At 48.1% G+C, this 12,971-nt stretch overlaps 1 non-coding gene across 1 annotated transcript; it reads left to right on the top strand.

Moving 5' to 3' along the window:
- Window positions 1–8,651: 8,651 nt before the first annotated feature.
- On the top strand, window positions 8,652–8,733 carry TRNAS-AGA (transfer RNA serine (anticodon AGA)). Its single transcript has one exon. It is a non-coding gene; the product is annotated as a tRNA-Ser (tRNA).
- The last annotated feature ends 4,238 nt before the right edge of the window (window positions 8,734–12,971 follow it).

Genomic DNA, 12,971 nt, shown 5'->3' with positions numbered 1-12,971 from the left:
TGTTAATATTTGCTACTAAGAAACTATGTTTTTGTGGACAGTCCAAAACAATGGTGTCTTGGTCTCAGGACTTTTGTACAACTACTGTATGACGTGAAAGCAGTTAAATGTTTGGTAACCTAAACGCAAGACGTTGGAAGAGAAATGACCAGGAACGACTGAATGTTATGGTTAACAGGCCCTGTTAAATAAATACCTACTAGGTTAACAGGAATGACCTCTGCGTCACCCCTCCCAGGCGAAGGGAATCTGGTAAGGCTTCCTGCCGTTTAAATGTGGTATCGTTGGTGAGCGGGGAGCAGGTGCCGAAGGCAGCTGCTGCTGTCAATCACAGGGAACGTTCGGGAATGTTCAAGTAAAGGCTCGGCAGTAGACCGCTTGGAGCAGGAGTCCAAGAAACTGACCAGCCCTGGAGCTAACGCATACCTACGTCCACGATCGGTCTTGGCTATAAAAGAAGCTCCAGTTGCGCAAGGTCGGTGGTTCGGTGGTGGAGTCATTGAGGAGAGTAACGGAGATTTGAGGAGAAGAGGGCTTAGCAGTCCTTTTAAGGGCCTGAAGAAGCTGAGCAGCCTTTCTCAAGGCTGAGAGCTGAGCTGACACGCCCTCATCCCATCGAAGCTGCTGGACAGCGGATGGACGGCGGGACACAGATCTACGGGCCAGCGCTCCTCAGGACCTGCCTGCCCCTTCGTTCGGGACGGTGAATCGAGTCTCCTGCTGGCCACTCTCCCACACGTGGGACATGTAAGTTATTACCGTATTAAATGGGGAACCAGCACACCTACTGGTGTGGCTTGGTAAAATGAACTGTATCAAACCAGGAACCGACACACACTCGATGGTGTGGCCAGGTATATTATGGTCCCGTACTAGAAACTGATACGGCTGTGGTGGGGGGGTTATATTCGAAGCTTTACCTTGTTATCATACAGCGCCGCTTCATACAGTATCGGGGACCCTCTTCTATATTCCCTGTTAGCTTATTTGCATTATTGATTTGAAGCTTCATGTACATATTTGCAATTAGTTTAATATAATGCAGTTTCTACTGTTGTCTATTAAGAAGTGTTGTGTTGTGTTGTTAATTAAGAGGTGTTGTAAATCCATTCATAAAAGTAGGAATTCCTATACCGCCACCCCGATCATATTTTCAGTTCACGGATTCAGTCAAATAAATTAATGTTCTGGTAAAAGGGAACTATGTTTCTCTGCTGGTGTGGCCACCTGGTAAACTTGGACCGTGACACTGAAATAACCTATTAGCCTCTAATTGGTGTTCATTAGCCTGTAAAATGATTTTGAGTTTTCAGTTCCTTTTTTAGTGGACAGAAGTTTTGGCCTGTGAAGCTGAAGGTAACAGTTAAATCTAAAATCAGTTTTGTTCTTCCACAACTTCTTAAACTGCTGGATATTTGATGCTTGTCTGCTGGGCTGCCATGAGTGACCAGATGATACCTTATGAAGGAGGTCTGCAAGCCCTCGTGGAGGCAGATATCCCAGTGCTGCATCAGGGAGGGATGTGAGGGAAAGCTAGACACTGAATTATCCTCTAACATCAGAGCTGCAAATGCAGCTCCACTGTCTGTCTTCTTTCTGGGGCATCACAGATTTGCCAACCAAATGCACAAATGGCATAGGAGCATGTGAAATTGGTACTGTGCTATTGGTACTGTGCAAATTCATATATTGAATTTTTGGGGCCAAAAGACTGCTTCAGACTGGCAAGCGTGAGTGATCCTTCCAGACCATGGGTGATCTGCAGGAGGGTTTGGAGTACAGGGTATTGCACTGGGGTTTCCCAGGCTGGAGGCGTTCCTGAGAAGTGCTGCTTTCCAGGGCTGGCACCTTTTTATGAGTATTGACTTCATTGCAAGAAAAAAAAATTGAAGTAGCAAACCAACACAAATGGGTTAACTATCCTTCACAGAATCTGCAGAGAATCACTTGTATTCAACAGGGGTAGGAAGTGCTGGATAGATTTACAGGTATAGCTACAGCTGTAGCTGGGTCACTGTAGTATACTGGAGACAAGATCAGACCCACATGACAACATTTTAGTTAGAATCTTAAGTTCATTATCCTTTATCTTCTCTGAATCATCTTTTACACTGAATATAAACGTGGAAGAAAAGGCCCAAACAGAATCACAGAATCACAGAATCACAGAATCATTTAGGTTGGAAGGGACCTCTGGAGATCATCTAGTCCAACCTCCCTGCTCAAGCAGGGTCACCTAGAGCATATTGCCCAGGATCACATCCAGACGGGTTTTGAATATCTCCAGCGAAGGAGACTCCACTACCTCTCTGGGCAACCTGTTCCAATGCTCTGTCACCCTCACAGTGAAGAAGTTTTTTCTCAGGTTCAGATGGAACTTGCTGTGGTTCAGTTTCTGCCCATTGCCTCTTGTCCTGTTGCTGGGCACCACGGAGAAGAGGCTGGCCTCATCCTCTTGACACTCCCCCTTCAGATACTTGTACACATTGATGAGATCACCTCTCAGTCTTCTCTTCTCCAGGCTGAACAGGCCCAGCTCTCGCAGTCTTTCCTCATAGGAGAGGTGCTCCAGCCCTCTAATCATCTTGGTAGCCCTCCGCTGGACTCTCTCCAGGAGTGCCATGTCTCTCTTCTACTGGGGAGCCCAGAACTGGACACAGTACTCCCAGGTGAGGCCTCACCAGGGCGGAGTAGAGGGGCAGGCTCACCTCCCTCCACCTGCTGGCAACACTCTGCCTCATGCAACCCAGGAGACCATTGGCCTTCTTGGCCACCAGGGCACACTGCTGGCTCATGTTTAACTTGTTATCCACCAGCACTCCCAGGTCCTTCTCTGCAGAGCTACTTTCCAGCAGGTCAACCCCCAGCCCGTACTGCTGCCTAGCGTTATTCCTCCCCAGGTGCAGGACATTGCACTTGCCTTTGTTGAACTTCATGAGGTTCCTCTCCGCCCACCTCTCCAGCCTGTCCAGGTCCCTCTGAAGGGCAGCACAGTCTTCTGGTGTGTCAGCCTCTCCTCCCAGTTTAGTATCATCAGCAAACTTGCTGAGGGTGCACTCTGTCCCTTCCTCCAGGTCATTGATGAATACACTGAACAAGACTGGACCCAGGACTGACCCCTCGGGTGGTGGTGGCTGACACCAATAGCTACAGGCCTCCAACTAGACTCTGCACCACTGACCACAACCCTCTGAGCTCGGCCATCCAGCCAGTTCTCCATCCACCTCGCTGTCTACTCATCCAACCCACACTTTTACCTATGTTTAGTTTACCTACAAGGATGTGATGGGAGACAGTGTCAGAAGCCTTGCTGAAGTCCAGGGAGACAACGTCCACTGCTCTCCCCTCCTCTACCCAGCCAGTCATTCCAGCAGAGAAGACTATCAGGTTGGTCAAGCATGATTTCCCTTTGGTGAAGCCGTGCTGACTACTCCTGATCACCTTCTTGTCCTCCACATGCTTAGTGAGGACCTCCTGGAGGAGCTGTTCCATCAGCTTTCCCGGGATGGAGGTGAGGCTGACAGGCCTGTAGTTTCCTGGCTCCTCCTTCTTGCCCTTTTGGAAGACTGGAGTGACATTGGCTTTCTTCCAGTCCTCAGGCACCTCTCCTGATCTCCAGGACCTTTCCAAGAGGATGGAGAGTGGCCTAGCAATAACATCCGCCAGCTCCCTCAGCACTCGTGGGTGCATCCCATCGGGGCCCATGGATTTATGGATGTCAAGTTTGGACAAAAGATCTCTAACCCGACCCTCCTCCACCAAGGGAGAGTCTTCCTTTCTCCAGCCTTCCTCTCTTGTCCCCAGGGTCTGGGATTCCTCAGGACTGGCCTTAGCAGTGAGGACGGAAGCAGAGGCAGCATTCAATAACTCTGCCTTCTCTGTATCCTTTGTCACCAGGGCACCCGCCCCATTCAGCAGTGAACTCGCATGTTCCCTAGTCTTCCTTTTGCTCTTGATGTATTTGAAGAAGCCCTTCTTGTTGTCCTTGACATCCCTTGCCAGATTTAATTCCAACTGGGCCTTAGCCTTCCTTGTCGCATTCCTGCACGCTCTGACAACGTCCCTGTATTCCTCCCAAGTGGCCTGTCCCCTTTTCCACGTTCTGTACACTTCCTTCTTCTGCTGGAGTTTTGCCAGGAGCTCCTTGCTCATCCATGCAGGTCTCCTGCCCACTTTGCTGGACTTCTTCCTCAGAGGGATGCACCCGTCTTGAGCCTGGAGGAAGTGATGCTTGAATATGAACCAGCTTTCTTGGACCCCTCTTCCTTCTAGGGCCCTACCCCATGAGATTCCCCTAAGTAGGTCCCTGAAGAGGCCAAAGTCAGCTCTCCTCAAGTCCAGCGTTGCAATCCTACTCGTTGCCCTGCTCCCTCCTCGTAGGATCCTGAACTCCACCATCTCATGGTCACTGCAGCCAAGGCTGCCCCCAACCTTCACCTCTCCAACCAGACCTTCTCTGTTTGTTAGTACAAGGTCTAGCAGTGCACCTCTCCTTGTTGGCATCTCCACCATCTGGGTCAAGAAGTTATCCTCAATCCTCCGCAGGAACCTCTTTGACTGTTTGTGCCTAGCTGCGCTGTCTTCCCAGCAGATGTCAGGGTGGTTGAAGTCTCCCATGAGAACCAGGGCCTGTGATCGTGAGGCTACTTCCAGCTGTCGGTAGAAGGCCTCATCAATGACTTCTTCCTGGTCAGGTGGCCTGTAGCAAACCCCCACAACAGTGTCACCCATGTTACCCTGCCCTTTAATCCTTACCCATAGGCTCTCAACTTGCTCTTCACCCACCCCGAGGCAGAGCTCCACACATTCTAGTTGCTCCCTCACATAAAGAGCAACTCCACCACCTCGCCTTCCTGGCCTGTCTTTCCTAAAAAGCACATAGCCATCCATGACAGCATCCCAGTCATGTGAACTATCCCACCATGTCTCTGTCACTGCAATGAGATCATGGCCCTGCAACCGCACACAGATCTCTAACTCTTCCTGCTTATTCCCCATGCTGCGTGCATTGGTGTACAGGCATTTCAGAGAGCCAGTCAAGCACGCAGGCTTCCCAGGAGAGGTGCAAGAGGAGCCTCCATAGCCACGTTGCATGCTGTCTCCCCTGGTTGTATGCACCCGCTGGAGGCATCCTGACTTGAGCGGTGTTTTACTGACTCCCCTGCCACTATACCACTCCCCTTCCCCCATCTTGCCTAGTTTAAAGCCCTCCGTACCAGGCTGGCCAATCTGTTGGCAAAGACACGTGTGCCCCGCTTGTTAAGGTGGAGCCCATCGCTCCCCATCAGCTGTTGATCTTCAAACAGGGTCCCATGGTCGTAGAAACCAAAGCCCTGTTGCCAACACCAGCGGCGCAGCCAGCTGTTAACTTGGAAAACTCGTCTACTCCTTCTCCCGTTCTTTCCCCTCACGGGCAAGATTGAGGAGAAAACGACCTGGGCTCCCAGACCCTTCACCACCATTCCCAGAGCTCTGAAGTCCTGTTTGATGGTTTCCAATTTGCCTTTCGTGTCATTAGCACCCACATGGAAGATCAGCAGAGGGTAGTAGTCCGACGCGTGGACAAGCCTTGGCAGTCTTTCCACGACATCTCTTATTCGAGCCCCTGGCAGGCAGCAAACCTCTCTAGACAAGAGGTCAGGTCGGCAGATAGGTGCCTCTGTCCCCTGAAGCCAACTGACTGGTGATTCTTGGGTTGTTTTTTTTTTTTTTTGGTACAGTTCATCACAAACAAACAAGAAGTAGAAGTTAAAAAACATGAGAAGCCTGTTCCTGCTCTAGCCATACTGCTGTGAAATTGATAGCTCAGTTTGTTTCAATCTTTTATCGTTTGCACTGATAAATATATTACATTTCTTTGGTTGAACTCAAATAAGTATCACTACTATATTTAACTATATATCACTACTATATTTCTTTGTTGTTAGACTCTACCTTGAACTAACTAAGGATGAGGCCTGATAGTATAATGTGTTTTTCCGTGATAAATTCTGTGAATTTTTACAGTGCCAAGGAAATTGGATAAGTTGCTTGGTCCAAGAGCAAATACACTTTGTGCTAAAGAAAATGATCGTACCATAGGCCTAAACAAATTAATAAAATGTTAGTCTAAAATGATGAATCATAAAATATTTCCAGAATATTTTGGCAGTTCTTTCTCATTTTTCATTTCCATGCAATTCTTGACCCTATGCGGTCAGATTTGTCAAAATGAGCAATATTTTAGAAATCCGGAAGAAAATCTGAAACGAAGGTTAAATGCTCTGAAGACTATAATCACACTAAGAAGCCATAGGTAGGAAGCCGTATTTCTGAAGCAACTTGGATTAATTATTAGTAAACCTTATGCCATGTTCATTGATTCAAAAAGATTAAATAAGCTCAACAACCTATTGCAAGCAAGAAAACTTTAAAATTATGCTAACCAAGTAAAGCCTATGTTAAATGAAAGTCATCTTGATACTGATGTTGGTATCGGTGCTACAGAAAGTGAAGTGTGCAGTTCTAGGCATGTGCACAAATTTCCAGAGACCACTGCAAACAGGCAAATTTGCAGTAGTGAGTTTTCGGAGGCAACGGGGATATAGCTGTGTTGCAGTTTTGGCTTTTGGCTCCTGAAGTCCACTTAAATTCCATTTCAGGTTCCTTTAGCCCTCTGAAGTTCCTAGCTTCACACATTACAGATTCAAACTATGACAAAACATTTGATCCCACTTCTACGTAGAATACAAATTACCTTAAGAATCATCAAATGAAACCAGTAATTTTTCATCCACATGATTTGAGTGCAACAAACAGACTCAGCAAACAGACACAGCAGTTTGCGCAGCAGTTCACGCAGAAGGGCACCAGAAGACAAGACAAGACAAGAAAGCACCTTCATTTTCAGTCCTAGTAGTTTGCGCTTCCTCAGGTATAGTCATGACCATACACCGCAGAGCATATTCTGCAGTAGCCATTGGAGTTGCTACATCAGCTGCGTCTGAAGCTTTGACCCGGATGGACCCTCTGACAGCAGATGCAGCTCTACAGGTGTCAGGCTGCAGGCAGTGCTTGGGGACTCTCTGTGAGGCCCGGGCTTACAATCAGCTCTCCTGCAGAAGGTAGGCTGTGGTTGATCAGTTGTATCGCCAAGTAAAGGAGTTATGGCAGGAAGTCAGTAGGCTGCGTAGCATCTGAGAAGATGAGCAAGAGATTGACAGGGTATGAGCAAGAGATTGACAGGGTATTCTCAGAGACCGTGCAGCTCCAGGAGTCCCAACCTCCCACAGCAGTGAAGTTACCAGAGGGCTCTATGCCATATGAAAGGGTACATCGTAACACTGTTGCAGAAGGCTGGAAACTGGACACTTCTTGTAGGAGGAGAAAGGTAGTTACTCCTACTGACGACTTGCATTTAAGGAACAAGTTTAGTGCCCTCCAGGTTGAGGAGGAGCTGGGCATGGCTCCAAGGGAAGCTACCGGCCTGACAGACTCCATGCAGTGTGGGTACACCCAGAAGAAGCAGTGAGTAATTGTTGTGGGTGACTTCCTCCTACAGGGGACAGAGGCATCCATCTGCCGAGCTGACCTCTTGTCTAGAGAGGTTTGTTGCCTGCCAGGGGCTTGAATATGAGATGTCATGGAAAGATAGAATCACAGAATCACAGAACCACAAAATGGCCAACCTTATTTCATGAGGTTCCTCTCCGCCCACCTCTCCAGCCTGTCCAGGTCCCTCTGAAGGGCAGCACAGTCTTCTGGTGTGTCAGCCACTCCTCCCAGTTTAGTATCATCAGCAAACTTGCTGAGGGTGCACTCTGTCCCTTCACCTAGGTAATTGATGAATACATTGAACAAGACTGGACCCAGGACTGACCCCTGGGGGACGCTGCTAGCTGCAGGCCGCCAACTAGACTCTGCACCGCTGATCACAACCCTCTGAGCTCGGCCATCCAGCCAGTTCTCAATCCACCTCACTGTCCACTCATCTAACCGACACTTCCTGAGCTTACCTATGAGGATATGATGGGAGACAGTGTCAAGGTAGACAACATCCACTACTGGCGAATTGGGCGGAGAGGAACCTCATGAAGTTCAACAAAGGCAAGTGCAGGGTCCTGCACCTGGGGAGGAATAACGCCAGGCAGCAGTACAGGCTGGGGGCTGACCTGCTGGAAAGCAGCCCTGCAGAGGTCCTGGGTGTCCTGGTGGACAACAAGTTGACCGTGAGCCAGCAGTGTGCCCTGGTGGCCAAGAAGGCCAATGGTCTCCTGGGGTGCATGAGGCAGAGTGTTGCCAGCAGGTGGAGGGAGGTGAGCCTGCCCCTCTACTCCGCCCTGGTGAGGCCTCACCTGGGAGTACTGTGTGGACACAGTTCTGGGCTCCCCAGTGCAAGAGAGACATGGCACTCCTGGAGAGAGTCCAGCGGAGGGCTACAGAGACGATGAGGGGCCTGGAGCACCTCTCCTATGGAGAAAGGCTGCGAGAGCTGGGCCTGTTCAGCCTGGAGAAGAGAAGACTGAGAGGTGATCTCATCAACGTGTATAAGTATCTGAAGGGGGAGTGTCAAGAGGATGAGGCCAGACTCACTCACTTCTCTGTGGTGCCCAGCAACAGGACAAGAGGCAACGAGCACAAAATGAAACACAGGCAGTTTCCTTTGAACATGAGTAGTCGTGGCCGAGTGGTTAAGGCGATGGACTAGAAATCCATTGGGGTCTCCCCGCGCAGGTTCGAATCCTGCCGACTACGGCTGGGGCCGATGCGCCTTAGGTGGCCTTTTTATCCAGCAAAGCAGGCAGGAGACCTGCATGGATGAGCAGGGAACTCCTGGCAAAACTGAAACAGAAAAAGGAAGTCTACAGAATGTGGAAAAGGGGACAGGCCACTTGGGAGGAATATAGGGATGTTGTCAGAGTATGCAGGAATGCGACAAGGAAGGCTAAGGCCCAGTTGGAATTAAATCTGGCAAGGGATGTCAAGGACAACAAGAAGGGCTTCTTCAAATGCATCAAGAGCAAAAGGAAGACTAGGGAAAATGTGGGCCCGCTGCTGAATGGGGTGGGTGCCCTGGTAAGGATATAGAGAAGGCAGAGTTGCTGAATGCTGCCTTTGCTTCCGTCTTCACTGCTAAGGCCAGTCCTGAGGAATTCTAGACCTTGGAGACAAGAGAGGAAGGCTGGAGAAAGGAAGACTCTCCCTTGGTGGAGGAGGGTCGGGTTAGAGATCTTTTGTCCAAACTTGACATCCATAAATCCATGGGCCCCGATGGGATGCACCCACGAGTGCTGAGGGAGCTGGTGGATGTTATTGCTAGGCCACTTTCCATCCTCTTGGAAAGGTCCTGGAGATCAGGAGAGGTGCCTGAGGGCTGGAAGAAAGCCAATGTCACGCCAGTCTTCCAAAAGGGCAAGAAGGAGGAGCCAGGAAACTACAGGCCTGTCAGCCTCACCTCCATCCCGGGAAAGCTGATGGAACAGCTCCTCCAGGAGGTCCTCACTAAGCATGTGGAGGACAAGAAGGTGATCAGGAGTAGTCAGCACGGCTTCACCAAAGGGAAATCATGCTTGACCAACCTGATAGTCTTCTCTGCTGGAATGACTGGCTGGGTAGAGGAGGGGAGAGCAGTGGACGTTGTCTCCCTGGACTTCAGCAAGGCTTCTGACACTGTCTCCCATCACATCCTTGTAGGTAAACTAAACATAGGTAAAAGTGTGGGTTGGATGAGTAGACAGTGAGGTGGATGGAGAACTGGCTGGATGGCCGAGCTCAGAGGGTTGTGGTGAATGGCGCAGAGTCTAGTTGGAGGCCTGTAGCTATTGGTGTCAGCCACCACCACCCGAGGGGTCAGTCCTGGGTCCAGTCTTGTTCAGTGTATTCATCAATGACCTGGAGGAAGGGACAGAGTGCACCCTCAGCAAGTTTGCTGATGATACTAAACTGGGAGGAGAGGCTGACACACCAGAAGACTGTGCTGCCCTTCAGAGGGACCTGGACAGGCTGGAGAGGTGGGCGGAGAGGAACCTCATGAAGTTCAACAAAGGCAAGTGCAGGGTCCTGCACCTGGGGAGGAATAACGCCAGGCAGCAGTACAGGCTGGGGGCTGACCTGCTGGAAAGTAGCTCTGCAGAGAGGGACCTGGGAGTGCTGGTGGACGACAAGTTGACCGTGAGCCAGCAGTGAGCCCTGGTGGCCAAGAAGGCCAATGGTCTCCTGGGTTGCATGAGGCAGAGTGTTGCCAGCAGGTGGAGGGAGGTGATCCTCCCTCTCTACTCCGCCCTGGTGAGGCCTCACCTGGGAGTACTGTGTCCAGTTCTGGGCTCCCCAGTGCAAGAGAGACATGGCACTCCTGGAGAGAGTCCAGCGGAGGGCTACCAAGATGATTAGAGGGCTGGAGCATCTCTCCTATGGAGAAAGGCTGCGAGAGCTGGGCCTGTTCAGCCTGGAGAAGAGAAGACTGAGAGGTGATCTCATCAACGTGTACAAGTATCTGAAGGGGGAGTGTCAAGAGGATGAGGCCAGCCTCTTCTCCGTGGTGCCCAGCAACAGGACAAGAGGCAATGGGCAGAAACTGAACCACAGCAAGTTCCATCTGGACCTGAGAAAAAAACTTCTTCACTGTGAGGGTGACAGAGCATTGGAACAGGTTGCCCAGAGAGGTAGTGGAGTCTCCTTCCCTGGAGATATTCAAAACCCGTCTGGATGTGATCCTGGGCAATATGCTCTAGAGGTCCCTGCTATGGCAGGGGGTATGGACTAGATGATCTCCAGAGATCCCTTTCAATCTTCGCCATTCTGTGATTCTGTGATTTGGCCCAGGTTTCTTCCTGCTAACGCAACCATTATGATAAATCTAAAAAAGCTGGAAAAATTTAGTAAGAACTGAATCTAGCTTATTTTACAAACCTGTAGTTTTTTGGCTTCTAATGTCAGGCCTCTTACAGGTGATTGATTAATTACAATCACAGTCACAAGATGATGGTCTTGGCTTTCTGATAAGATGTGATACTTCAGGAATAAAACAGTGTAAGGATAATGTCCTAAAACTTCTGTAGTCAGATAGGACTTTGTAATACTCAGTCTGGCAAAATCCTAATATATTTTTCGTTATTAGTCATACACTAGATGTAGCAGCAAAGGCCTGAAGAGAAAATGCTAATTCCCTGATGAATGAGGCTGTAGGAAGAATCAAACTCATTGAATTAGCTAATAGTTCCCAACCTTTTTGAAGACAGACAGTTAAAATATCACTGACAGCAATTCAAATGTAATTATCTTTAATTAAAAGTTGTTCTGTTGATTTATGATGTTAAGTTCATCAGCATGCTTATTAGATAGGTTTTGTTCTTGCTGAGTTTTTTTGTTGTTAGTGTTGTTTTATCTCCCTGGTACGCTTAAATTCAGGACTGCAGTTATAAGGTGGGGCTGCAGAATACAATGAGACTATAACTTTCAGTGCAGGTCTCATCTTTCACTCTCTTCTTGTCAGGTGAACAAACTGAACAGCCTGGAGCGCAGGATTATATATTAACCAAGTTTACGGATGAACTAACTGGCAAATGCTGTAAAGCAAATGTATGTAGGGAAATCTATGAAGCTTAGACTCATGTATCATAAATTACAAAAAATTGTATTAATCTTGAAAGATGGCAGCCTAGCTAGGAATAACAAAGCATGCAGAAATGCACACAGTCCGGAAAGGGAGGAACCTGACAGGCCAGCTCCTCAAAACTAAACTTGAGAGTAATGAGTAACATCAATATCACATGCAGCAAAAAAGTAAAAGTAATCTTGAATTGTCTTTGAGAGGCGTAATTTCAAAAAAAAGAAGAGAAAGGGGGATATTCCCCCTTGTTATCTCTGGAGATACTCTTCTTTTGGCTATCTTTGAAAGCAGAACTGTGGAAACAGGTTAACATCAGGTGAAATGATGAAAACGATTGTAGCAGAACTGGCCTCTGGGCATAAGAGGTCTGAAGACTGTGACTGAAGCTGAATGCCTAAAGTGAAATCTTCTTTGAGAGGAGGGGATGTACACTAATACAACCTAAAGAACAATAACCTGGAAACGATGAACCCAGTGGGAAAGCAAAGCTGCACTGCTGTCAGAGACTCCGAGCTAATGGTGACCAGACTATTTAAACATTTATATATCATCTATCTCATGATTCCTTTGTCTGTTGAAAACTGCTTTTTATTTAACTTTATTCACAACCTTTATTCACAACCTCTGCAGCATACATGTTGACAGTTCATGTGGTCCTTGTGACCTTTTCAGTTTCCTATGTCAGAATGGAACATTTGCATCTTTTTGCTAGATGGCAATACTACATTTTACACCCTCTGTTAACCTGCTGTTCTAGTTTTGACCGATAGTGCACATGCATATTCACTTTGTTCTGTGCTTTATGATCCACATTTCCACAGTTAAACAAAATTTATGTGTAGATCATAAATAATATATTCTCTACTGTCATGGATCCAGGTTTTTCTATAATCTTCTTTTAAGCAAGGTGATATTTCTAATAAGAAAAGACTGCAGAGGCCACAATGAGGGCCTGAGATGTTCCCCATGCCGGACAGTTGTATGGCACTTCCAGTATTTTGATAAGGAAACTGGTTAGCTAAAGCCACACTTAGCCTGTAACTTGACCTGGATCTGAAGGTTATATCTATGTAGAAACTTTGTCTATGGGCAAGTTCTCGGTCAGTCCAACAACTGCAATGAGCCAGAGCAGGCTTAAAACAAACTGTATCTTCTTGTGCCGCATTCTGAGCTGGAAATATCTGATATGTACTTTATGGGAAGCAAACTGCTCACTTATTTCTGAATTTGACAAGGTAACCTTTACTTCGTTGCTAACAGATTCCTCTCATCCCTCTTGCATGTATCTAGTCCAAATGTCTCATCTCTTCATGTACTAACATGCACCACAGCTGACTATAGGAACAGTTAGTGATATGACAGGGTGCCATAAGGGTTCAAAAAG

This window comes from Struthio camelus, chromosome 2 (assembly GCF_040807025.1).
Source record: "Struthio camelus isolate bStrCam1 chromosome 2, bStrCam1.hap1, whole genome shotgun sequence".
Classification (NCBI taxonomy): Eukaryota; Metazoa; Chordata; class Aves; order Struthioniformes; family Struthionidae; genus Struthio; species Struthio camelus.
This window is presented reverse-complemented; position numbering and strand designations above follow the sequence as displayed.